Below are 26,487 nucleotides of genomic sequence, written 5' to 3' on the forward strand. Positions count from 1 at the left end.
TCTTTCAGAAAAGATTACAAAGACTATCATTGCCTAAACTTATGTATTTTAATCTATAACTACCATAAAGTTTTTATCTTATTCATTATGTTGTGAGCAGAATAATATAGAATTCTTATCTTTCTTGGTGTAGCATCCATACTAGGGGCAAGGCGGAGAACGTAAACAGTGCATGCAATTTTTGCTAGTATTTTACAAAAGAGTCTGTCAAGTGCAAGTTATAGTTTACTGTTTTCTGACATGTCAGTGTATCAGATCTTAAGGTAAAGTGTTGGGGACATTTATTTGCAAAATTAAAATGTTGTGCATTTAAATGCAAGGAAATCAGACAATTTAAGTCTTGTTTGATCTATCACTTGTGCTGATTTTTAACACAAGAAGCAGTTAATGTTGATGCTGCAGTGTGTATATTGCTGCCATAAGTGCAGAGGTAAACGTGTATTTATTCAGTCCTACATAGTGAAGACAGAGTTGTGATTTTCTGTCTTGTCACTAGGTGTCATTATTTTTCTCAAGAATATAGCTGGTAGACATTTGAAAAGTTGTCCAGTATTTCAGTGAGTATATACAATTAGGTAACACCAGTTATAAAGAGCACAGAGTTCTGTTCTTTAAAGAAGGCAAGATGTCTTGCATAATCTGGTTTGTTGGTTGTGATTTGCTGTCTATTTGTTAAAAGTTCTGTGCCTAGGCAGCAGGCACGAAGGCTGCCTGTTCACCTTGCTCTATCCACTTCACACTGAATAGACAAAGCTCTGGAAAGCAGACAGTTTGTACCATTGCAGAGAACAGCTAAAGATAAGTAGGACAGGGGCAAGTCTGAGAGAGAAAAAGTCAGGGAGACCACAACATTAAGAGAGCGAGGCACAAATTCTGAGTAAAGCAAAGCGTGAGATGCATGACCAGACCAGAACAATAGGAGAAAGATAGGCTTCTCCTAGGGACATGGCTGGGGATATGCTTTTGGCAGATGCTTAGGAGATTTTTTTTTGTATTGAAAGTGAACTGTAAGGGAAGGACCCACTCCGTGGTCTGGGTCAGCAATGTTGATGAAAAGTTATCTTTACTGATTAAAAGTAATTCTGGTGTATTCAATGTGTCTGCCTCAAAGATAAAGTGCAGACGAAGATCTCTGAAACCTAGTGATGAGGTGGTCTCATCACTAGGGTATGCTATCTGACGTGAGGATGTGCAAAGGACATCTACTTCAAATATCCCTAACACACTTTCGTTAGAGCTAAGCTTTCCTGTTTTCTGTGTTTATTTTATTTTTTTCTATTCACATTCTACATTAATATCTTAGTCTTTTTTTCTTATTGTGTGTTGATAAAAGTTATAAGTAGTTACAGGTTAATGTTGTTTTCTTGCTTGCTGTATGCTAAATTCATTAGGAAAGAAGTTGGTACTGAGGGGCAAATATTATTTGCCCAACACTACTATAAAGAAAGGAACTATTGCAATTTTCACAGATATAGGTATTTATATCGTATTCTTTCCCGGGTAAGAACAATTTGATCACTTATAAAAGAAAATTCTTAGGACTTTTAACCCTATTTTCCACTTTCTTAAATGAGATCCGGTATATTAATTCTTATTCCTTCACTAGATAAACCTCTCATGAAGATTTTCTGAAACTAGGTAGCTAATGCATATGTTCACAAGTTAAGGGCTAATTTTTATCTTAAGCTCTTATATTTAAAGCAACTACCATAGAGATTTTATATGCTATAATATTAGTTCTATCTTCTAAATTCTATGGGAAAGAAATGTTACTTTCAAAATTATTTTACAGCAGGCAGACGCAAAGGGGATCTCAGAAAGATATTTCAATAGAAACATTAACCAAAAATATCATAAGTAGTTCCAATGACAAATTAGTTACTTTCAAGTTTCTATAAGGCATTCTTTCTGAATGGACTTCATGACAAAATGTGAACAACAGGTTGTCGTGCTGATTGTATTAAATTTGTTGGATAGAAGCATTTCTAATATATTTGCAACCATGTTTTCAAAATACTTGGAAAAATTAATCTACGCATATTTAAAAATCTTTTTTATCTTGTTTGTATGATTGTGTTTTATATATATAATATAAATATACTCTTTCACTTCTAAAATGTTTCTTGTCTTGAATATATGTATTCTCTCTCACTTTAAATGTGTACAGTTCTGTTATATAATACAGAAATACATGTTTCCTTTAGTTTCTGTATTTATTAATTGTTGCAATGTAGACTATGAGTTTTAAGGGCTTTTTAACCTCAAGATGAAAGGAATATCAAGTCTATCATGGCAAAACCAAATAGAGGTAGAATTTTCCTTCTGAAATTGAAGTGAATTTTTGTAGTGAACCTCATTCATATTGCTGCAAATTAAAAGATTCAGATTTGTAACTTATCCTCAAGATCTAAGTGAATTTCTTAGTGTGATCATTTTCAATGATAGATTGAACAGGAAAAAAAAGAAAGAGTGTGGTTGGGAATGTGGCTTCTTAATGCAGGACTACATGGCCCAGGTCATGACTTTGACCCAACCACCAGCCTGAAATTAATTCTCTCAGCAGAGCCCAAGAGAACTGCTAACATCTCTATAATCATTTATTCACTGTACCAGAGATACTGGTACTACTCACAGTTCCCCAACTCTCTTCTTTACCTTCTGTTGATTGTCCTTTTTACTGAGCCCAAGAGTGTTTGAAAAACTCCTTGGAATTAACTTTTTTAGTTGTGGGATACAGGCCACCATCAGTAATCTCTGGTGGTTGCCATTAACATCTTTCAAAACTACCAGTAATAAGAAAGTGGGTTTGGAATATAGCCATAGTTCTTATTTTCTTTTCTTAAATTGCTGCCTTGGTTTTTGAGATGGTCCTTTTTAGTGTCCTTGATAAAACCTTCACTTGCTGGTGTCTTGAACTGAATTCCATTCCAGCACGTATCCTACCTCATTACAGTGCTTGCTATAAGTAGGAAATCTGGAACCCTGCAGGCTCAAAAATAAAAACTACCACTTTGTTGTCATGTTAATGAATAACATACCAGCATAGTTCTTATTATACTCAGGATGGCCTTGGAGGTTTGTCATATATCTGACATAGCTTACCTAATTATAAGCTATAGTGCTTGAAGCTGTGAAAGCCCATGGCACTGTACAAACAAAAATGAAGTTAAATTCTTGGGGATTATAAGCATGAAAATGGATTATCAGTAGGAACCTTTTTAACATAGCAATTTTATTCCTTGTTAGAATCAGAAGTTGGAAGCAATTTATCTTTTAAAATAATTAGATTTGAATGGTTGGAGTTGAAACATCCTTGTTTGTTCTTAGTATCTATATTTATTCAAAATAAAATTAGGCTGTTTGTCTATATTTTTATAAGACAGGCATTTAGTTACCTTTCACAGAAAAAAAAAGTGATCACCTCTAGTGCTGGTATCTCCTCAAGCCTGCACGTACCTTAAAAGACAAACCCTCATATAATTGTCTTAGCAAATCAACAGTGCTATGATCTTGAGTGCTCTGTTTGCATAATAACAATCAAACATGCAAGTGTTTGGAGAGAATGAAAGTTCTGTGTTTTGGAAATTAATGGGGTACAGAGAGAGGATCCTGACTTTTGCACACCTCTGTGCATCTCTGACCTCAGTGTTAGGGAAAGTCATAGAGGAGCTCATCTCAAGTGCCATCCCATCGTATGTATTGGACAACCATGGGATCAGGCCCAGCCAGTAGGGGTTTGGGAAACACAGGTCTCCTGCTTGACCAGCATACCTCCTTCCATGACAGGGTGACACACTTAGTAGATGAGGGAATGAGTTTGGATGTTTTCTGCCTGAACTTCAGTAAAGCCTTTGACACTATCTCCTACAACATTATTCTGGAGAAACTGGCTGCTCATGGCTTGGGTGGGTGCACTGTTCACTGGGTAAAAACTGTTTGGATGGTTGGGCCCAGAGAGTAGTGGTGAATTAAGTTACATCCATCTGGCAGCTTGTCACCAGCAGTGCTCCCAAAGGCTCAGTATCTGGGCCAGGCCTGTCTAATATCTTAATGAATGATCTGGACAAGGGGATCAACTGCAAACTCAGTTTTTAGGAAAAATCAGGTTGGGCAGGAGAGCTGATCTTCTGGAGAGCAGGAAGGCTCTGCAAAGGGACCTGGACAGTCTGGATGGGTGGGATGAGGACAAGGGTATGAAGTTCAACAAGGCTAAATGCCAGGTCCTGCACTTTGGTCACAACAATCCTGTGCAGTGCTACAGGTTGTATTGGGTTTGCACGGCCAGGTTTCTGTAGTGGTGGTGGGGGCTACAGGGATGGCTTCTGTGAGAAGCTGCAAGAAACATATCCCCCATATCTGAAAGAGCCAAAGCCAGCTGGCTCCAAGATAGACCCAACACAGGTCAAGGCCGAGCCAATCAGAGACGGTGGTAATGCCTCTATGATAAAATATTTAAGAAGAAAAAAGTTATTGCGCAGATGTAATAGTGCTCAGAGAAGAGAGAGGTAAGAATATGTGAGACAAACAACTATGCAGACACCAAGGTCAACGAAGAAGGAGGGGAAGGAGGTGCTCCAGAGCTGAGATTCTCTGACAGCTCATGGGGAAGACCGTGGTGTGTCAGGCTGTACCATTGCAGCCCATGGAGGTTCACAGTAGAACAGAGATCCACCTGCAGTCTGTGGAGGAGACACACACTTTAACCCATGCGAAGGACTTAAACTGGAGAAGTTCATGGAGAACTGTCTCTTTGGGAGCAGGGGAAGGACTCCCTGAGCAGCTGCAGAAACAACCTGTGATGGACTGACTGTAACCCCCATTCCACGTCTCCCTGCGTTGCTGGGGGAGAGAGGAGGCAGAACCCAGGAAGGAGGGAGGGTTTGGGGAAAGGTGTTTTTAAGATTTATTTTACTTCTCATTATCCTGCTCTGATTTTGACTGGTAATAAATTCAATTAATATCCCCAAGTTGAGGCTGTTTTGCCCATGATGGTAATTGGTGAGTGAGGTCTCCCTGTCCTTATCTCATAAGTCTTTCATTATTTTTCTCCCCTGTCCAGTTGTGGAGGGGAGTGATAGGTGGGTACCTGGCATCCAGCCAGGATCAACCCACTGCACGGGCTTGGAACATAGTGGCTGGAAAAATGTGGAAGGGGACCTACGGGTGCTGATCGACAGTGTCTGAACATGATCCAGCAGTGTGCCCACGTGGCCAGGAAGGCCAATGGCATCCTGACTTGGATGTCCTGGGCCTCTCACTCCATGAAAGACATTGAGGTGCTGGAGCGGGTTCAGAGAAGGGCAACGGAGCTGGGGAAGGATCTGGAGCACAAGTCTTACGAGGAGCGTCTGAGGGAGCTGGGTTTGTTAGGCCTGGAGAAAAGGAGGCTCAGGGGAGACCTTACTCTTCTCTACAACTACCTGAAAAGAGTTTGGAGTGAGGTGAGGGTTGGTCTCTTCTCCCAGGTAACAAGAGAGAGGATGACAGCAAATGGCTTCAAGTTGTGCCAGAGAAGGCTTAGACATTCTTCACTGAAATGCAAACCTGTAAGTCCATGGAAGCAATGGAATCACTGTCCCTGTAAGAGCTCAAAAACCTGGGGATGTGTCACCTGGGGACATGACTTAGTGGTGGATTTGGCAATGCTGGGTTAACCACCGGACTTGATCTTAAGAGTCTTTTCCAACCTAAATGATTCTGTGATTCTATGATTTTCAGTAATTCAGTACTGGATTCATCAGTCAGCTCCCTCAAGTAAGTTGACAAGCAGTGATGTACAGTTCACTGGTGAGATGTACTAATATCAAAGGTCCCTTGGATGTTTCAGTTTGGGGACCATGCTGAAGCAGATGTGATGCTGAGAGCTCACCCTACTGAAATAAGGAAGCAGTAGACATTATCAGGGACAGCAAAAGAATTTCTACAAGAATGACGCTGAACCCAGCCCATCTCTTTCAAAAACACTAAAATGTTTACAGACTGAGAAGGTGAAAAATTTGTGGAGTTTCAACAGTGCTGGTGCAGGTGTTGAGTAGAGGTCTTCAGATAAATGTGATAGTACAAGAGTGGTGTGTGGGAGGAAGAGAGGTACTAGTTGCCTCCTAATCTGGAGTCAGGAAGTAAGGAATAGGAGGAGGTGACAGATAAAATAATGTAATAAGTCAAGAGATCACTTTATTATTAAGACATTTATAAAAAATTAAATTTCTCATGTCTGATTTGGACCATGGAGTGAGGCATCAGAGAAAGATCTAAGGTTTCCCAATTTCTGAAAAAGCTCAAGCAGATGTTTTGGTTCTAAAAACAATTTTAAAACCAAAATTTGCTTTCTCTCAGAAACAGTGAATTTAGGATGTTAGCAATGGCAATTCACTAAACTAGGACTGAGATGGGAATTCTGTCAATTCTGTGCTTTCAAATCACCTTCTTAGTTTATTCTGAAATGTCTTTTTTTCCTAGTGATATTTTGAACAACTTGGCATACTGTCTCTTTGAGAGACTAGCACATAGATGAATTTTGCATGTGACTACAAAAACATGCTATCAAATTTGCCACTAGACTTTGTCAGATTTACCTCATTTTATATTTCCATTTTAGTTTTATGCAATATCAAACATTCTGAAAACAAACTCTGAAGCTAAGTTGAAAGTTTTTCCTGAAGGACAAAATAAATCAGTCATTTTATTCTCTTAGGATACCTTCTTTTTGATATTTAATTTCTTAGGAACTTACTGGAAAGGCTAAGAATGAGAGAAATTTAAGCAAAAAATGATAAAGCGTATGGCCATTCAGTTAACTGCAACCACTACTGTAGGTTTCTGTACTGGTCTGGTATCTGATCATTTGTTTTAGAAATGAGTGATTAATAGGGTGTTAATATTGGAACTTTCTACTCTAGGTTATGATTATCAGGAAGTTATCAAAATTTTACCAGGAAAGAGATAATGACAGTACATTTATGAACAGTATACAACTGAAAAGGCCATATAGGAGTTTTATGGATTACTCTTTTTGTAGTATAATGCTGGTTTCTTTGTTTTTCTGTAGAAGGACCCATTCTGTCAAAGCCTTCATGAACATTGCTATTACTTTCTTCCCATATAATTTCATGTCAAAGAGGATGGTTATCAGAAGTTTAACAAAATGTGATTCCCTAGAGTAAAATATTGTTCTAATTGTTCGTGTTATTTTAAGATACTGTAGATACTGAAACATATTTTTCCGATTTTTCTGAACAGTTTTAGTCATAGATTGACCAAATGAAGATGTATATAGACATATACACATGACTATATAGATGTCTTCCTAAAGAAACTGTTATTATAACAGTCAACATTATTTTCCAAAAGACTTTGTATAAAATACAGTATTGTACACAGAGAACTGTTGATGAACATATTTAATATTGTACTGTCTTGCAAACAGTATGTTATAGTATTGTAAGTACTGTGCATGCCTAGTAATGATATCTGATATACTCAACAATGAGGAGAGAATTACAAGTTTGCCTAGAAAAGAGAAAAAAGAAAATGAGAAATATATGCATCTCTGTGGAGTCTAAGGAAGATAGAAAAGACAATAATTGTGCTATCACTGGGCAAAAGAAGGGCCCTGAACACCCAGATCTGGCTGGCATAAGAATTGCCTTTTGGGGAGAGAACAGATTTTAATGTTTCCTTTGTGTTTCTGGAACAAACCTCAACTTTGTAAATTTATAAACATAAAATCAAATGACAGTGGTCAGATAGTCCCTCACACTTTTCCAACGTGGAAGTGACTAAAAAGATATTTAATTGTGATCTAGGAAGACAAGGTACAAGTTCTTGCTCTGCATGTGCCAGCATTGAGGCTTTAACACGCATTTCCTACAACACAGCTGACAGTGAACAGCTAGGGTTTCCCGGAATGACAACCTAAGCCCACAGACTGCTTTAGCACCTCCTTAGTCTGTTCAACATTTCACCATCTGAAGGGCAGCAGGTCCAATTTTCATTTTGTAGAGAATGAGGTCAAAGCAAAATATCCTCTTTTATATTCTTTAATGCTTAACAGGCTTTGTCCTTGCCCCCTCTCTTCTGCTCTCACCACCTTAGGCTGGATTATGATTTCAAGGATGTAGATTTGACAAAATCAGAACTCCATAGGCATTAAAATGACTAAAAAACTGCAGCTGGTGTCCTGCTGTTTCTTTCTGCTCTGCAGTTGAAAGCTCTTTGCATTTTCTATAGGAGAATTTCTATAAAACCTACGGCTTTTGTTATTGTTGTTTTCTTCTGAATTAGCCATAGTGTTATGCAAAGAGTTACAAACAAAATAAGTTTCCGATACCTCCAATATTTGCAAAAAAACCCCCCAAGATTTCTTAAAATTCGGCAGTGTGAAAGCTCTCTGGATAGAGAAGTTCCTCTTTCTGGTGAATTCTGCTAAATTTAACTGTAATTATACTGCTTAACACACCATTTTCCTTCTGCTGACCACATTCCTCAGAAAGGCTTAGTAGCCTACCAAAACAACTAAACATGCAAACTTTCTAAAAACCAAGGTTTGCCCCATCAACAAGGCAACAGCAGCAGATTTTGTGGGCATATCTGGAAGCTGATGGGCGAGTTGTCACAACACATATAGCACTAACTCACAGTCTGACCAAGGTTTAGCAGACGGTTTTCACCAGGACTATTATGATTTAATGCTTCCTAAGCTGTGCTCACACCTAGCCCTCAGCTCCAGAGGAGGGCCACAGTAGAGGCTATCTGTTTCCAGCAGAAGGATGCCACCTCTGCATGGCACAGGGTCCACATATGTCAAAGGAGCATGCTCTCAATATTTCCTCGTATGTATGGTGTGAGTACAGAGACATTGGTGACAACTGCCCTCCTTTTCTGGGGACTCAGACTCAAGGGTGTTGCAGTACTCCTACTTCAGACTAAAGACATTGCTTATCAGTTTTACAGGCTCTGTAAAAGGTAGGACCACCCAGCTCCTGTTCTGTTGCTACCCTGCGTATCCCAGGAAAGAGATGTCCACTCTGTCATGCCACTCTGCAAGGTTTAAGGTCCTAAATAGTCTCCCTCTCTTCTGTGCCAGTGTGGGTAGTGAGGGGACAGAAAGATGGTTCAGATTTTCAGAAAAAGCATGACAACTAGTGTTTAATATAATAATTATGATAACAAATGTTTTTAATTATATGATATTTAGTAAGACAGAAGAAGAAGAGGAATACAGCTAGCAAGTAAATCTTGCATCCCTTCAGATGCTGGTCACTCTACATTCCTGCAGCATCCGATGGAGCCTCAGCGGATTTTCCCACAGTAAACTATGTAGAGCAGAACACATCCTGCCCATGGAGAGAAACTCTCCCTTCTGGTTCTTGAGCTATCATATAATTTCTTTACAAGAAAACGAGTCTGTTCCCAAAGGACATTCTCATGGCAGCGCCATGCAGGTGGTATAGTACTGGCACCAAGAGGGAGCTACCGCAGGCTCCCCTGTTGCCATTTTGCTGTCTGAGGATATCCCTGGCCATAGGGTTTTTGCAGCACAGCCCTTGTTGCCACCTGCTCAGGTAACTGCTGTGTGGGATCTCCTACTAAAAACGCAGTGTCCCCTCAGTCAGTATGAATACATTCCACCCCTTGATCTGCACACAGAGGACCCTTCCCAAAGATACACAGTTACAGGTGGTAGGAGTGACACAGGGGTTTCTCAAGCCCTAAGTACGAGGCCCAATAGAGCAGCCACGGCTTGTAAGAATCCCTGACACCTAAAATACATCTTCTGCAAGGCTTCCAATACACTATCTTGATTGTGCACTATAACTGCATCTAGTTGTATATAAATTTAAAAACATTTCTACTATTTCACTCTTCCATGAAAGGAAGATGCAGCATAAATGTATTAATTAGCGATCGGGATATAGGAAAATCAAAAAAAGACAGCTCTGTGCCTGGACAGGTGGCTTTCATTCTTGCTCCCTGTATACATGTATAATGATGCAGCTTTTAATTATTTAGTCTTAATTAGTTTTTCCTTGGAACCTGTTTTGCTGGCATGCAGGATAGCAGGTTCACTGAAGAATGGCACCAGCTAAAATAATTTTATAGCAAAAGCAGCAGAGGATAAAGACAGAAGAACATTACAGACACTAATGGAAGGAAGACCACTTAATCTAAAACGCTAAACTAATAATGAATTTATGTAATGCACTTGGGGCAAGTTTCTCTTGAGTTTTTGTTAAGCTAGTACTTTAAAAAGCTGTGGTCAAAATCCTTTTGTTTTATATTTAATTTTCTTAATAGTTGGTTTTTTTTCCATTTTGCCTAGCTTCCCTACTAATGTCTTAACAATTCAAATTTAACTCCCAACTTTCTCATTAATAAGTCTATTTTACTCTCTACTTGCCCCAAAAGTTTAAGAACATGTAATATTTCTTTACCTTGAATAACAGCAAAAAATGTACTTGGTTCTTTGCAAACAGGAAAGAAAACTTACCCCTTTCTTTGTAAATCCAGTATTAAATTTATTTATGGACAGTATCAACGATGACATTACAGAAGTTAATATATTTTGTGACTCTTACTTCTATTATGACAGCAAACAAAGGTGAGCAATAGCCCACAGACACAAGAGACACAGAATTCTTGAACAAAAAGGATTAAAATACAATATTTCAAATAATATATGATTTATATCAGTATTCCCTCTGTCACCTGATCATCAAAAAAGTACTTTGGAAACATATGAAATTTTACATCTGGAATATCAGTTTATGAAAAATATGATTGTCATCAAAATGAGTAAAATGTGGTGAAATCTGTAACTGTAAATAGAAACAAATTTTCGGCCCACAGCATCTGAAATATTTACTAAATATACTTAGCACTACAGAGTCATCCCAGTATAAGTTAGCACTGTTGGAAGCTATATATCTTAGGACATAAATTGAGAGTCTTTCAAATAGTCCAATAAATCAACTATTTCAGGTTCATTTTACTCCCTCCTTCTTTGCACTGTAAAAGATCTCAGAGAGACACATTTATTCACAGAATTTTTACAACACATTCCCTAGGTATAGTTTTGGATTAAAAAAATGTTGTCTCGGGGCCTTTGCTTCAGAAAACAGTATTACTATTGTTACCAGGCATTTCAAGTAAGTCTGTCTCATCCCCAGGTTTAGAACCAAAACAAGTTTATTTAGGAAACAATGTACAAAAAATCACTTTTATATAATCCCACTGCATAAAACAAATGTAAGACTAGTAGTTGTGTTCAAACTTTGGCAACATGACATTGACATCCTGGCAGACTGATACAATGCCAAAAAAATCTTCCAAAGTTGCAAGAAACAGTATTGCAGACTATAGTAAAAAGACCCCAAACAACCCCAAACGAAAAAAAAGCCAAGAAAAACCCCACACCCCACAACCTGTAGAAATAGTAGTTTCATTGCTATTCCATTTCCTGCTGAATTGGAAAAAGCTAAAGCAAAAACTTTATAAGTATCTGTTCTTAATTGCCTCTTTAGTTTATCTTTCCTGTTGAAGATGTTGCAATTCTAGTTAAGCAGCAACAAATGATGAAAGGCTAAGGAGAACAAAACATAAACATTTAAAACAATTACATTTATGCAGGTAGAGAGTGGTCAAAGTTTCTTGGAATCAGAGGTGATGCTATACATCTGTTGATAAATTAGATCACTGATATTTGACTGGTTTTAAACTTTTTTTAAAGTTTACAGAATGCTTAGCCTGACATATTAAATCTCAAGAACAAATTAGCATTTTATCATTTTATGTGTTAGTATTGTATGAATTACTGTTTTCAACATGTTTAAGGATGCATTTAAGGAATTTTAGTAAAATGTTGTGTAAAGTCTTAACTAAGCAGGACTGCTTGGCAGATTTTTAATGATACAGGATTTTTCTGAGTCACTAGTTCAAAAGCTTAAAAGAGTGCTGCTGAAAATGATAATATAATTACTCTGCAGTAAGTCTCAATGCTGGGAATGTCCCTTTAACTTGTTTGAATACAGTAGAATTTTGAAACTGATAACTGTGAAACTGAAACAAAAGAGAAAATAATTAATTAAAATTTGTATTTTGACTATGAAGAGGAAGGTTTTCCTGAAAGAAGGACTGGGTAAAATGTTATGCAAAGAATACAAATACTTATTGAGTCTTGACATGAGCCTTAAATTTTCCCTAAGGGGTTTTAGTGTCACTTCTAAAAATGATGGTAAATTGAAAATTAAATCTCTTGGACTACTATTTTGAAAAATTACTGTTAAAAACAGATATATCATAGCTACTTAAAGGAAGATTTTTCCACATGCGTTCATCTGCGAAAGATGTTGTTGGGTCTGTAAGCTATCATGGAATATGCATTATCTTAATAAATTGGTAAAGAAATATTTTATCAAAGTAGTAAATGTTATTGGTGCTGATTAGTGTTTATTAATACTACTCTGAAAAAGTATTATGTTAAGGAAGAAGTTAATAAGTGACCAGAAGTTATACTGTACCTAAGAACTCTGACATACAGTCATCACAGTTCTGAAAAAGAGATATATGCCTTATATAGAATTACACATAATACATAATAATACATTTTAATCTAATAATATTTTATAATTATTTTTATAATAGGGAAATATATTCTTGATTTTGCAACTTACTGTCCAGCTTCATTAAATCTACTAGTTTATTCAAGTAGTATACTTAAATGAATAAACTGTTTGTTTATTTAGATAGAAGAGGTGGCATTTAATATTTTCACATCATAAAAATAGTATGAAAAATAAATGTCTACTGAACTACGCAATTACTTAGAATATATGTAGGTATAATGTATCTTGATTAGTAAAAATAAGTGTGAACTTTAAAAGAGATGAAATTTCTTCAGGTACAAACCAGAAAAATGCAAACAAAACAAAGATTTTCTTGTTGTTGTAGCTCAGGATTAAATGTATTGCCTAGAGGGAACAGAAGACACTACAAAGGACCTGCACCAAAGCTTTGAGCAGACACTGGTGGACAAAATCAAACCCTGCCCATGAAGAATACCATTGGATAATTATTAAAATAATTATTGGATATTAATTACGTGGATATTTCCATGTAATAGGAAAACTACATGAGACTAAGCAGCACTAAAATATTTAATATTTATATTCTTTCTAACCTGGCAGAGAAAATTGTGACAATCTTCTATCACTATTTATAAAGTTAGGAAGATATATAAAGATATTTAAAATTAATCACTTAAATGTGAAACAAGCTGTCCAACATTTTAAGACTTTAGACTAGCTTTCTTAAAAAGACCCACAAAACAAAACGACCCTCCAAAACAAAAAGAAAAAAAGTAAGCAAGCAACTGAAAAGTTTAAATTACATTTTACTGTGAATGGTGAAAAAATTCCTGAGCTAGACTTTGTTGACATTTGGTTTTTTTCTTAAAAAAACCCCAAACCAACTGCTGCATATTGTTATTTCTCCCAGTTTTAAAACCTAAGAACCATACTACTCTATATATCCAGCTGACAATTCCAGGAGACAACAGTAATGACAACATAAGATTCTTTTTTTTCCCCAACTCCTCCATTTTTTTTTTGGTAATAATTACTTGTTTTCTTTTTATTTTTGTATCCAATATAAGCTCTCTTTCCTATGAAAGGTTGGACAAGGTGATCTTCTGAGGTCCATTCCAACCTGGGCTGTTATATGCCTCCATTACTCTAAATGGCATTGCAATGATTTTGCAGTTCACCAGTATCTGCAAGGCAATTATTAATTCAGATATATGGGCTTGCAGAAATGCTGGCAGCCTGACCTTCAGCTCAGTGCAAATGTTGATCAGTGAAGCATTGCTTGTCTCTCTACATTAAAAACAAACTGACCAAAAAACCACACACACACACAAAACCTAGACAAAACAACAAAACCCAACAACAAACCAGAACTGACTGATCTTCCTAAGAATTTGTTTTTCTTCAAAAGAAAGACAGCCAATTTATATTTTCCATTTTTAAAAATACGCCACAAGATGCAGCATACCATTACAGTGCATACTGACATGCTTTGTCCAACTGTCCCAGAACCTTTCCATAGAATGGATAAGGGCTTCTACTTTTAGAGTCTGTGTATTAACAATTTTTTGTAAACACTGAATGTTTCAGATAATTGCTTTTCATTCTTTTCATATCACTTTGTCATTATTTAAAAGTTTTATTTTCAGTATGGTTGTGAGCTGTTTATCAGATGCTCCAGGCATAGTTTTGAACATGATTGTACTGCAGTATTTTCAGCAATTTCTGCCTATTTTTGTGCCTATAAATTGCCTACAGACCTGAAAGTTAGACCATTTTTAGTGAACATACACAGATAGACTATGTACTTCAAACTAAGTACAAAATGCTTAATCTATGTCCTCCAGATCTTGCCATGAGATTTCTACAGGAACGTTGCTTATTTGCAAAACAATTATCATATGACTGCAATTAAAACTCAAAAAGATAGAGTCTATTTTCTGGAACTTTTGAGAGTTTATAAGTAAAGATATAAAGATTTAGTGCTGGAGAGAGGAGGAAATGTTGTTCTTATATGAAAAGCAAATAATTTTGTCCTCAAAATCTGTAATTATATTTTTCTTGCCTTCATGCATGAATTAAATTGGATTTTATGAAAAAAAGACTTTTCATGAACAATGAAAAAAAATTACAGGATCCTATGGAAAAAGTATCTTTCCTAGAAAAATGAATGTAAAAAATAGAGTCTCCGTCACCTGATTGAGCTGTAGATTCAGCTAAGATGCACATGAGCAAGAGGATATTCTTAAGCCTTGCTTAAAAACATGCCTCAAATTTTATGAGGTTTGTTTACATTTTTACACTTTTTAAAAATCCTATGTATTGATATATTTTATCATGAATATTTGCATGATTATTATTTTAGATGTGTTTGAATACCATTTGATTTTAATACTGCCACTAACTTCATAGATAAAACATCAGTGTTGAAGGCTTACTGTATCTTACAGCAGCTGTCTTTTCACTAATATAAAAAGAGGGTCTATCTACTTCATCTGGGTCAATATAATAGTATGACATATTTCAAACATCATAATAAATTTAGAACAGATGAAGAAGCCTGCTTCCATAAAACTTCCCTGTCCAAACTCAAATATATTTTATCAAATGAGTCTTCAACCTGAAATTACTTTGAGGTGTGTAGTATTAACTGCATGGGTAAAACAAACCACTACCTGTTAGAGGATCTTCCTTGTATACACGTGAGATCCCAGTTCCTTGACTACTTTTTGAAAATAAAGAATTGCTATTCTACTCAGTCTTCAACTGTGTTAAGAAATGCATTCAGAGCTGATAGTTTAAAAATATTTTCAGTAATAATTTTTTTCACATGAAAATACTGATGCTTGTATATTAAGGCTTTAGTTATTAGTGAAATATTTTTTAAGCACTGATTCCTATCATATTCAAAGATATTTGTCCAGCTTTTCACATTAAATACAGAATCATTAGAAAATTCATGAAGGGTCATGAAATGCCTTCCAGAAGGCATGCCATGGTCTAAAAATAGCACACTCTACTGGCTAATGGCAACTGGCTCTCAAACTCATTGAGCAGTACTACATGCATTGTTTGTGTATTATATTAACTAGATTAATTATATTTGGCAGTCATGGCTATGTTTACATACTTAGAACACTTTTTTAAAAAAAATTAATCTTTGAAAAATTATGTAAGATAGATCTAACTAAGATCAAAAATACTTTCTCTGGGAGGGATTTCTTTGTGTGGAACAGATCAGGTATTGCACAATACTAAAGTTAAAAACTTTATATTGACACTTTCTGTCATCTTTTTTTGCAGAGCTTATGCTTAATTTTTTATAAAAACCTTAATAATGCTTTGTTGTATAGTATATTAATTCTTTATCTGTAGAAGACATTTATATACTGTTGCCTATGAAACATCCCAGAATAGAATGTGTAAGAATATTTCAACCAGTGGAAACATTATGAAATGATGCTTCAATCAATTTCAATTTCTGCCTGTTACCTTTTAATACATTTTTGTAAAGTTATCTGAAACATGCTTTTGTGTCAAGATGAGTTGCACCAGTAGCTGCAACTTAAATTGTAAACATCCTGGATTAACTATAGAAAACCTACATGCCACTTGATTTAACACCAAAAATTCCACTTGGGTCTATTACCAGCTCTCAGTTTAGAACTTCTTTGCTTCAACTAATAAACACAACTTTACTTCTTGACAGCTGTGATAAATGTGCATTTTATGCTATACATTTATGCTATAACTGCATGACTGACTACTTACTGCAAATAGTTATTGCTACAAAATTGCAAAATATGTTTGAAAATTTCCTATGAACTTAATTGATCATGTACCTACAGATGTTTTCAGGTTTTCAGAAGCTTTCAAATATTTATTTTGTATAAGAAATAATAAAAAATAGATTCAGTTATGAGCTTTCTAAAGAATAAACAAAAATGGGTACTTACTGCTCAAATAATGGAACTGGGAGTTTCATATTCATTTCTGACTACTGCTTTCTAAGGACTAGACTGGGAGGAGGACCAGGTGATCTTGGATTTAGTTAGCGTTCTCTTCCATACAGATGTCATGGTTTTTGCCCAGATGTAATCTACAACAGCTACATAATTCTTGAAATAGCAACTGGCTTATGTTGGGAATGATTTCTGCACTAATTTAATTTGGCATGTCCCAATTTAAAAAAAATAAAAAATAAAATCTGGGTTTCAGTGTTACGAGCATAGTGAATGAGCCTGATTTTTCAAGTACTGAGCTTTCCAAATTCCTGTTCATTCAGTGGAGCTGCTCTATGTTCAGGCTTCTAGAGGGCAATTTCAGATGTTCAAATTTTAATTTAGGTAATTCTGTTATTCTCTTGATTTTGAAAAACATTGGTTTGCCCTTCAATTTTTATTTTGAAAACCCAAAACTCATATTCATTTCTAAAAAGGAGTGTGTTGCATCATACCCTTTAAAGTGATCAAACAACAGAAATAAACCCCCAAACGTAAATATGTCAGTTAGATTAAGTTTTACTTTTAGAGTTTAAACATTGTCTTAAACTGTTTTTCCAAATATTTTTACAACTCAACATCACTTCAGAAAGTTAGACATTTTCTGAGGTTTCTTATAACTTGTAAACTTGTAAACTTGTGTTTGCCATAACAATAATCTATAAAATATAAAAGATTTCTGTTTGACCCCTGTCAAATGAAAGATATGAAATTCATGCATTCTTTCCTCCACGGAATATTTTATAGAGAATGGGAGTCTTCTGGATGAAGTGACAGTGAATTATAACAATAAATAATAGAAAAGAGTACAGTAACATTTTTCTATTTAGTCCAGTATTGGAACATGTTTAAAATTAGTACCTGAAAAAACACTGTAAGAAGATATAAGATAGTCAGATGCTGGCATCAGGTTTCATTTGTAATGACATATTGCATTTTGATAATTTAGTTGACAACTTAAAGCAGTATTTTTTGAAGAACTCATTCAGTCATTTTTTTCAATTTTAGCTTAGTATTGCAAAAGGAAGTTCTAAGTCACATGTATCATACTTCTGTCTTGTACTTAACATTCTAAATTTCATTTACACAACAAGTTATCTCCTAATCCACACAATAAATACCTTGGGCACAGACTAGCGTTTCATAGAATCACAAAATCAACTACATTGGAAAAGACCTCTGAGGTTGAGTCCAATCTTTGACCTAACATCACCTTGTCAAACAGACCATGGCACTAAGTGCCACACCCAGTCTCTCCAGGTATGGTGACTGGATCACCTCCCTGGGCAGCCCATTCCAAAGCCCAATCAGTCTCTCTGTAAAGAATGTCTTCCTAATGTCTAACCTAAACCTCCTCTTGCCAGCTTAAGACTCATTTTACTTGACAGTTATTACTGAGACATTGTCTGGTTTAATATATATAGTTTTGGATACATAGCAAAATCAGTGTGGTTACAATGGCCCAAGCATAGCATATAGTTCAAACGGTGTTACCTTGGCTTTCCATGGTGCTAAAAATTTTCCATATTTCTCACCAGTTATGTTGGCAGAACAACATAAAACCAATTTATGTCATGACAGCTTTCCAAATTTCCCAAGTGTTAATAGCTAGTAACTGGAGGGCTTGACTTTAGAGACCTAATCTTCTCACTGGGCCTGTAGATGTCTGCCTTTGTACCAGTGATAGGTTCTTGTTTTCAGTCATCAAATACCAGAAGAAAATCTAATTTACTCAGTTTTAATGTCATGGAGGTAACTTATGTTTGCAATAATATTTTAACAGAGCTAGAGAGTAAATAAGTTTTCACTTTCCCTAACCAGATCTAAAATTTAGCATGTAAGTATAGGATACAGTGCAACACCTTGCTATCAGTCTCCAGGGATAATGGAGGCCTAGATGCAACTGTTCGATCAAAGACATCAAATATATGTCTAAATTAAAGTGCATGAGTTCCATTGCATTCTGCCATCTCATCTGGCTCAAATAATTTGCCAAATAGAGGGATTTCTCTGAAGAATATTTCAGTAGCCTGAAAAGAGACCAATCTGTAGTAGGGCTGTCTAAAGCAACTGAAGATGTTGCCTGTGTCAGAGATACTGAGTTTAGGAGTTTTTCTTCAAAAACTTTGGAAGCATATAGGAAAAAGAAGGTGTATTTTTATGTTTTGTGTGCTTCTTGAAAGCTCCAGTTTCTAAGTGTTATACTTCTAAAAGGCTGAGGTATATGTGGGGGAAGACTTCTACTTTTTGTATGTATATTTGAGGAATAATTGTCGAGGCTTCTCAGAATTTCTCAGATTGTTCACAGTCACACTGTTAGTGGCTAACACCATGGATGACATTGGGTTTATTCAGCATTTTTAGTGATGTAATGTAGTAAGATTTGGACTTCAATTTTCAGAAAAAGCTGCTATAATCCCATGCAAATTTGTACTTCAATCTGCAAATCACAGAGGTTTGCTACTTAGATTGTCACATGCTTGCTCTTTATTGTACCCCTTTAAATAATAAATTAAAAAGAAACCAAGAATGGCTTTGTACACAGGGAGTATTGGCCCATATTCATCTTATAAATCTCATTAAGTACTTTATAATCAGCTTATTATTCTGCTTCTGTTAAGAATGTTTTAGTCCACTTGTCTATGTAATGAATAATATTTTCCCTCAGTTTTCTACCTATTTTAGGACTGTAAACCATTCGATATAAAGATCTTGTATTTTTTATGTTTCTTGGTTACCTTAAGCATCTCTGGTTCTATGTAAATATAAAATACTATACTACTGCTAAGTACTTGTCCATAGCAACATCCCAGCCATGTATGCACAAATAACAAAATTTTCATCCAGCAGTATATATTAAAGCAACATCTGTATATTATTCCTGGGACAGCAGGAATCTCTTAATTCTATAAAAAGTCTATTTTTTTTCCCTATCATCTGCAGGTTGGAAACAGAACTATTACCTGCATTAGCTTTCACTTGGGCACTCAGCAACTGAATTTACATAGTTTCCTTATATACTGAGACAACAGAGAAGCTTAAGGGTAATTCTTAAACATTTTTTACCGAAGAAGCAGACGCTGGCTGCACTGTCTTTTCAGTTATGAGTTTTAGTTCTTATACTCTAATACAAGTCATAGATATATGTATTTCTGTCAGAATAGAAGTCGTCACTTACTTAATGCCAGAAATTACTAGACAGGAATATACAATTACACATTTATGGTTTGTGCACATCTGATAAAAAGGAAAAAAAAAGTACTTCTGTACAAAAGGTAATTCCTGTGATAATTCCCCTCTTGCCAAATAATAAAGTATTTGTAAGTACATGTGTGTAAAGGTAGGAGGACAGTATTGTACTGTTTTTGCATCAAACATGTCCTGCAGACTCCTGGGATTGTTGAACTGGTTCTAAAGACACATGTCAAAGGCAATTAGAAAATACCACAGTGTCAGCTTGCAGAAATCAGTTCTATGGGATCCCCCTCACTGATAGGAGTAGGGGGATGAATTGAAAATAATACTGGACATGAAAAGGAAGGTGTTACAAAGAGCAAAAAAATTGTGTTGGGTGAATGGTACCTAAAATTAGTACCAGGAATTATGGTATTATGAGAAACTTAAACTCATGCTTGTGTTGCAAAAAAGACTGTAAACTATAGTAAGGACTAGATACTCTGACAAGATAAATCTCCTCAATTTCTTTATTCAATGAACCAACAGAAAACAGAAGGTGCATAAACTGTAAAAACAGTGTAAATAAAGAAGAGCAGCAGCATAGACTTGTGCTATAGGGCTGGTTTTGGAAGCACAAGAAATAGAGGAATATCTCTGTCTTAAGTGTTAATTGGGAGAACTATTTTAAGCATCAGTACAGGCATGATAGATAATAGGAACAAAGGTATTTAAATCTACATTGCTATAATTGATACGGAAGCAAATCTCATGCATTAATGCTCTTAATGTTAAAGGGACTGGATTATCTTTGTTCAAGAACTTTGAAAGAACTGGTACCGGAAATCTCAGTCTTTTAGTAGGGATTGTTAATAAGATTATAAAATCAGGAACAGAAAAATAGGAAACATGTTACTTGTATTTTAAGGGACCAAAAGTGATCTACACAGGTCCACTGCCTTTTTCATTTAAAAAAACCAACCAACCAAAAAAAAAAAAAAAACACAAAAATCAAAACACACAAAAAACATTTTGAAGACTAAAGTTACTGGTCATCAAGACAAACAGATAATGAGTTAAAATCACATGTGTTTACTAAATTAATTTGCTCTCTGCAATCTTATTTTCCAGAAAAAATTGTAGGTGGACTCACCTACAGCTGATTTTTTTAATAACCTTACTAGGGAAATGCTATTTAAAATGGAAAACATGCGTATAAGTAGAGACTTTTAAAAGCAGATAAGGAGGTAATAGGAGAAGACAAAAAAAGACTATAAGAAGTTAAATATTATTTCCTAAGTAAAACGCTACTAGAGTTCCAATATTTTACTTATTCTTTTTATTCATTAAGTGCCCTAGTAATATGACTCGGTGTTAGGAAACTATCACTATAGAGACGAATCAGGTTACAGGATCTTGCAGTAGTTCAGCAGGAGGGAATGTGAGGCTTATGTGTTTGACGTCCTGAAACTTTTCAAAACTATGAAAGAAAATAGAAAGTCTATTGATGGCAATGAGCATAGGCTGACCACAACTGAAAGACAAGTTCAGTGACTACTTATATAACTTTCATAATTGCTAACCCTTTTTTGACATAATCTCAATATTGAAATGATTTGATTTTGCAAGCCCTGAAGGTTTTGACATAATGCATTTACTGGTGACTAAGTTACAAACAAGCAGAATTTTTTTGCTCATAAATTAAATTAAAAGCAACAAACCCAAGGCAAATTAGGGCAAATAAAAAAGATTTTCATTCATTAGTGTACATTACCTCTCAAATATCCAACTTCATATTCTGATATTTAAAAGAAATTATAGTAATGTGGGTCAGGTGGGGTTTTTTTATTTGCTTGGGTTTTTTTGGCTTTTTTTCAGAACAGTTATATCAAAGGTCCTAACTTCATAAGAAGTTGGAGGATATAGACTGTTTAACATGAAAACAATATATTGCAAAATTCATTAACTTATCTGAAGAAATTTCATGAATCCTCACATAGAAAATATTTATTTTCATTTCTTAAAAGCAAAACAATCGCAGTATGTCTGTTTCCATCTCAGAAGTAACAAGAAATATTTTTGATGAATAAACAGCTCCAGATAAAACAGAAATCTGCTCATTAATGATTCTGATAGGTAGTCTACAACTCAGAGCTTTAAGAAGTTTTTATGAGAATATTAATAAGATAATTTAAGTATTCTAAACCATAATTTAAATCATAAATTGAAATTTATTTCATTTCCTACCACTTCTTTAATCATGTTGATCTTTTAATCTATATCATTTTCATAGAGAATTTATAAACAATAACAGTATCCTAATAATCAAAATATATAAATTAATTCTAAATATGCAGAATTGTCACATCCATACATTATATTTCCATAATATTGCAGATGAATCCATATTAACATGAAAGTGACTGTTAACATTTTTCAGTTCTTTCCTTCTGGTTTGGATAATCTTTTTTTTTTTTTTAATGCATGCAAAAATTCCATATTTCCTATTTATTAACAAGAATTTTTATTTTAGCCTTCTTCCTGAAGCATGAAATTACCTGTGTGCACAGGTAATTTAGGCTGGCAACATGTGTTTTTTGCCTATACAACATACACTGGAGTTGATCTCAATGGGTACTCCTTGTCAGTGATAGCATATTTCAGGCTCCACAGCCATTCATATCTCAGAGAGCATTTTGAAATGTTTAATACTATTATCAAGTTTGATAAGGTTTTTTATTTATACCAGTCCAGAATATACTGGTCATGAGTCACCAGCTCATCTTACACAGTCTTGAAAAATCTACCACTGGTCATTATTACTATTTAGCAATAACACTGATGAAATTCTGTGTACTTATATTAGGAGTTGACTTTTCATCATTGCTTTAAGTGTTAGCTTTACCTTCCTGGATACATGTTTTTCCCTATGTATTATTATATTGTAAACAAAATATTTGATTCAACTACTTTTTTTTTACCCCATTTTTGTAAAAATGAAAAGATGCAGTAAGTTAAACTGTTCTCTTTAGAAAACTTGCACTCAATTTAGCATACAAATGTTAGTTCTATATGCCCCTGGTGCAGTTTGCTTCCGAATAGAAACCTATATGGTTTCTATTATGTATTTTCATTGTTTTTGTTGAGTTTCATATTAAAAATCTGAGACTGGTAGAACAACAGTTCTTACTGCTCTTAGCGCTATCATCATTTAGTAGGGTCTGCATTGATAGGACAAGGGGTACTGGTTTTAAACTAAAAGATATTTGATTCAGAATATAAGATATTTGCTATAATATAATATATATATATAAATATATTTAAGATACATAAGAAAGACATGTTTTAGAATGAATGTGAAACACTGCAACAGGTTCTCCAGAGATGTGGTAGATGCCCCATCCCTGGAAACAAAACTCAGGTTGGACAGGGCTCTAAACAACCTGATCTAGTTGAAGATGTCCCTACTCATTGCAGGGGGCTTTTAAAGGTCCTTCCAACCCAAACCATTCTATACAGGATAATGGCCAGAAATGAAACAAGGTAAACTCTTCCTCTGGTGTCTGCTAGTGCATTTACATCTATGAGAAGAGGCAAAGAAAATAATCTAGAAGACATCAGTTTAACAGACATAGACCTTATTCAATTCTTAAGTGAATTTTCTGATATGAGTAATAATTAAAAAGCTGAGTGCTGTATGAGGAAGACTATGTGGAAATGCAGATGCAAACAATATTCTCTCAGGTTCTCCTTCCCCCAAAGAATAGAATGGAAAGGTCTTTACAATTTTGCAATGTTAATGGGTTGATTAAAAACAAGATTTATAGGACACAGTCTTTACTTCTCCCTCTTTAGATGTTTTATTGAGCAGTAAGAAATCCAAGACTCCCAAGACTATTAAGAGAGAGAAAGAGGATAGCTCCTCACTCTATAGGAGTCCAATGCAAATACTTACCTGGAATTGAGAAGTGCTTCCAGATAATCTAGTTCCTGCTACAAATATACTTTGTCCATTACCTAATCAATTTTAGTGGAAAATACTCAAGGAAACCTTGTAGAGAGGACTGGAATCTAGGATTCCTCCATCTCAGAAAAGAGTCATTATCACTTTTGTAGACTTTGTCGTCTCCCTCCAGCTTCTTCATGCCTAGTCTAGATTCTGCATGAATAGGGAAGATGGACTGCACTGTCCTACAGCCCAAATTCTAATGGTCTGAGCAGTGTTCTGGTAACCAAGGAATCAAATTAAAATCTGCTTTCAATTGCTCCCCCCCCCCTCCCCATCCCCCAACAGGAATTGTACTTGAACCAATTTTTTAAAGAACGTGGTCTACCTTAACGGTAGATGATATACCAAAATGCTTATCCAGTCCAAATCCATGATGTCACTAAAGTTAATGTCACTAAAAGATTTTATCTGTTGCCTTTTTTTTTTTTAATGTGAACTGATTAGTGAATTATTATTGGCTTGAACAGGAAGAATTTCAGAAGTCAACCTCTACTGGAATTGTAACAAAAATTCTCTACTGGTTAAAGTCTCTAGCTTTAAGTTAATCCTGCTCTGGAAAGCCCATATATTGTGCATTCCACTCTGTTGGTGAGTCCTTTAACTGGTTTGTAATACTGTATAGTAACTTCATACACGCCCACACTCCTTCTGCAACTCTGCTTCTGAATGAAATTAGCTGAGTCAATGGGTGCTACGGTTTGTGCTGAACTTAATACCAAATAAAACCAAATAGATTGTAACACAGATGCAGGATAGATTCTTTCACAGGTTTCAAATGTGGTAGGTGACACAGGTCAGTGTCGAGAAGTTCTTTCTTAAGATAGTACAAGTCATTACGTAAGTCTAGTGTTGAAAAGGTCAGTGCCCCGTTAGTGACTGGGCAAGTATGCAGTGAGACAAGTGCAATATGAAATAATGATGATGGTGCAGGTTTGTGTAGCATTTGGTGGAGTTAATATTTCATAATAACCATATCTAGCTTAGAGAAAGCAACAGACAACTGGAATAGATGTGGGTTTTCTCATATTCAGATTAATGACATGATCTTTCAGCTTTCAGACTTTTGTTTGCTTGCTTTTCAAATGTCTCTGGTATAAATTCCTAAACTAATTGGGAGGGGTGGAATGGGCATGCTTTTTACATACAGCATGAACATAGCATAACAGTAATAACGGCTTACCTGTTCCCTTTAAAAGTCACACTGAATATATACTTTCATTGAACATGATTATATATTTTGTTTTGTAATCTTAGCAAAAAATGCTAGTTTTCATTCTCATTATTTGTAACTCTCAGAGTCTGGTCTCTATCATGGTTGTATTTAAACACCAAAAAAAGAAAACCCCATCTGTGTAGATTAGTAGAACATAAATGATGCTAGATCCCCTTTAAATTTTGGAATCTGTTCTACTTTTGTGCTTCAAATCTTCAAAGTACAGTAATATACAAATGCTCCCTTTTTATTACGTGATTGAAATAAATGCCATTTCACTGTCAATACACTTGACATTCAAGTACTTTAATATTTTATTTTTCTTTCAGAGTGGAAGCAAGTCTACTAGGGCTCATTTGGGGTATTGTAGAGTTGTGACGAACAGCAGAACTGAGCTTAAGGAAAAAGCATCTATATAAATGTGACATTCAGTAGTTTATCATGTGACTCCCAAGTTCACCCACACCCTAATCAAATACAAAGTCTTATTACACGTTTTAATGTCATAGAAGTTGCAGCTGGCTTCCATAATCCAGGATTTCCTGCCCAAAAGGACAAGGGGTCTTTGGAAGTTTAAGAAGTCTTAGTACAGCCTAAACTATTTAAAAACGACGGCAAGTGAACAATGTATACCCGGACATACTGAAGTATAAAAGCTTGTTTTACATTTCGGTAGAGACCCACAAGGTGAATTCTGCTTCTGCGCGCCTCTTTTCCTGCAGATTTTTGCATTTCCATGCAAAATCATCAGTGCTTTGTTCCCCGGGAGGCACAGGCCGTTCTAAGGAAGGCTCTCCCGCGTCTTTTTCTCCAGTGCCCCGTCTTTCCCCTCCATCCCGGGCGGGCGGGAGCGGCAGGGCAGAATGCGCGGTGCCGGGAGAACCCACCTAGAGGGCCCCCTTGACGCCAGCACAGCTTCTGCCAGGCAGAGAGCCCTCTCCGCAGCCGAGCCCAGTCTACTGCAGGGCCAGTGCCACGCAGCCCGACACTGTCCGGGGCTGCCGCTGCTGCTGCTGGGCGGGGAGACCAGGAGCCCGAGGGGAGGCCGGAAATTCTCGTCCGGGAGAAGGAAGAGAGAGCCTGTTGACTCTGAATTTGCTTCAAAATAGACGCCGTCTCTGTAGCCTGGGCTTAAGAATCTTTCCGAGGATACTTACCAGACCGTAAGGAGTGATAACTACTGTCTAGGACCTGAATTGGGAAAAAAAAAGGACAGCAGAGAAAGAATGCTTAGGTAACACGAGACTTATAGCTTTGCTTTCGTTTTGCCACTACAAATTGATGCACGTGGGTTTATATACAGTGTAACACCAAAACAGAACTAGATTCTGCAGTGAGAGTCGATAGCTTAGTCATTTTACTTAAAGGGAGCATGCAGGCTTATTATGGGGTTAGACAGCAAAAATGAATTTGGTCACAATATGATCACATCTCTCGTTGTTATCTAACTGTAGTCCTGTCCTATGGAGTGCAAAAAGCATACTTCTTTCTTTCTTAGCTAAAGAAACA

General features: G+C 35.8%; 1 protein-coding gene across 2 annotated transcripts in view; it reads left to right on the plus strand.

The window, feature by feature from the left end:
• The window catches only part of PDE4D (phosphodiesterase 4D), a 340,514-nt gene that overhangs the window by 35,235 nt on the left and 278,792 nt on the right, over nt 1–26,487 (plus strand). The window contains exon 1 of one of the 2 annotated variants that reach the window (XM_018070370.2): nt 25,968–26,212. The exons of the other annotated variant lie outside the window; for it this stretch is intronic. The gene's annotated coding sequence lies outside the window, so the exon portion shown is untranslated. Of the gene's footprint in view, nt 1–25,967; nt 26,213–26,487 lie in introns of those variants that run through there. 2 annotated transcript variants of the gene reach the window in all.

Source organism: Manacus vitellinus, unplaced genomic scaffold (genome assembly GCF_001715985.3).
Source record: "Manacus vitellinus isolate BGI_N305 unplaced genomic scaffold, ASM171598v3 scaffold_18_pilon, whole genome shotgun sequence".
Classification (NCBI taxonomy): domain Eukaryota; kingdom Metazoa; phylum Chordata; class Aves; order Passeriformes; family Pipridae; genus Manacus; species Manacus vitellinus.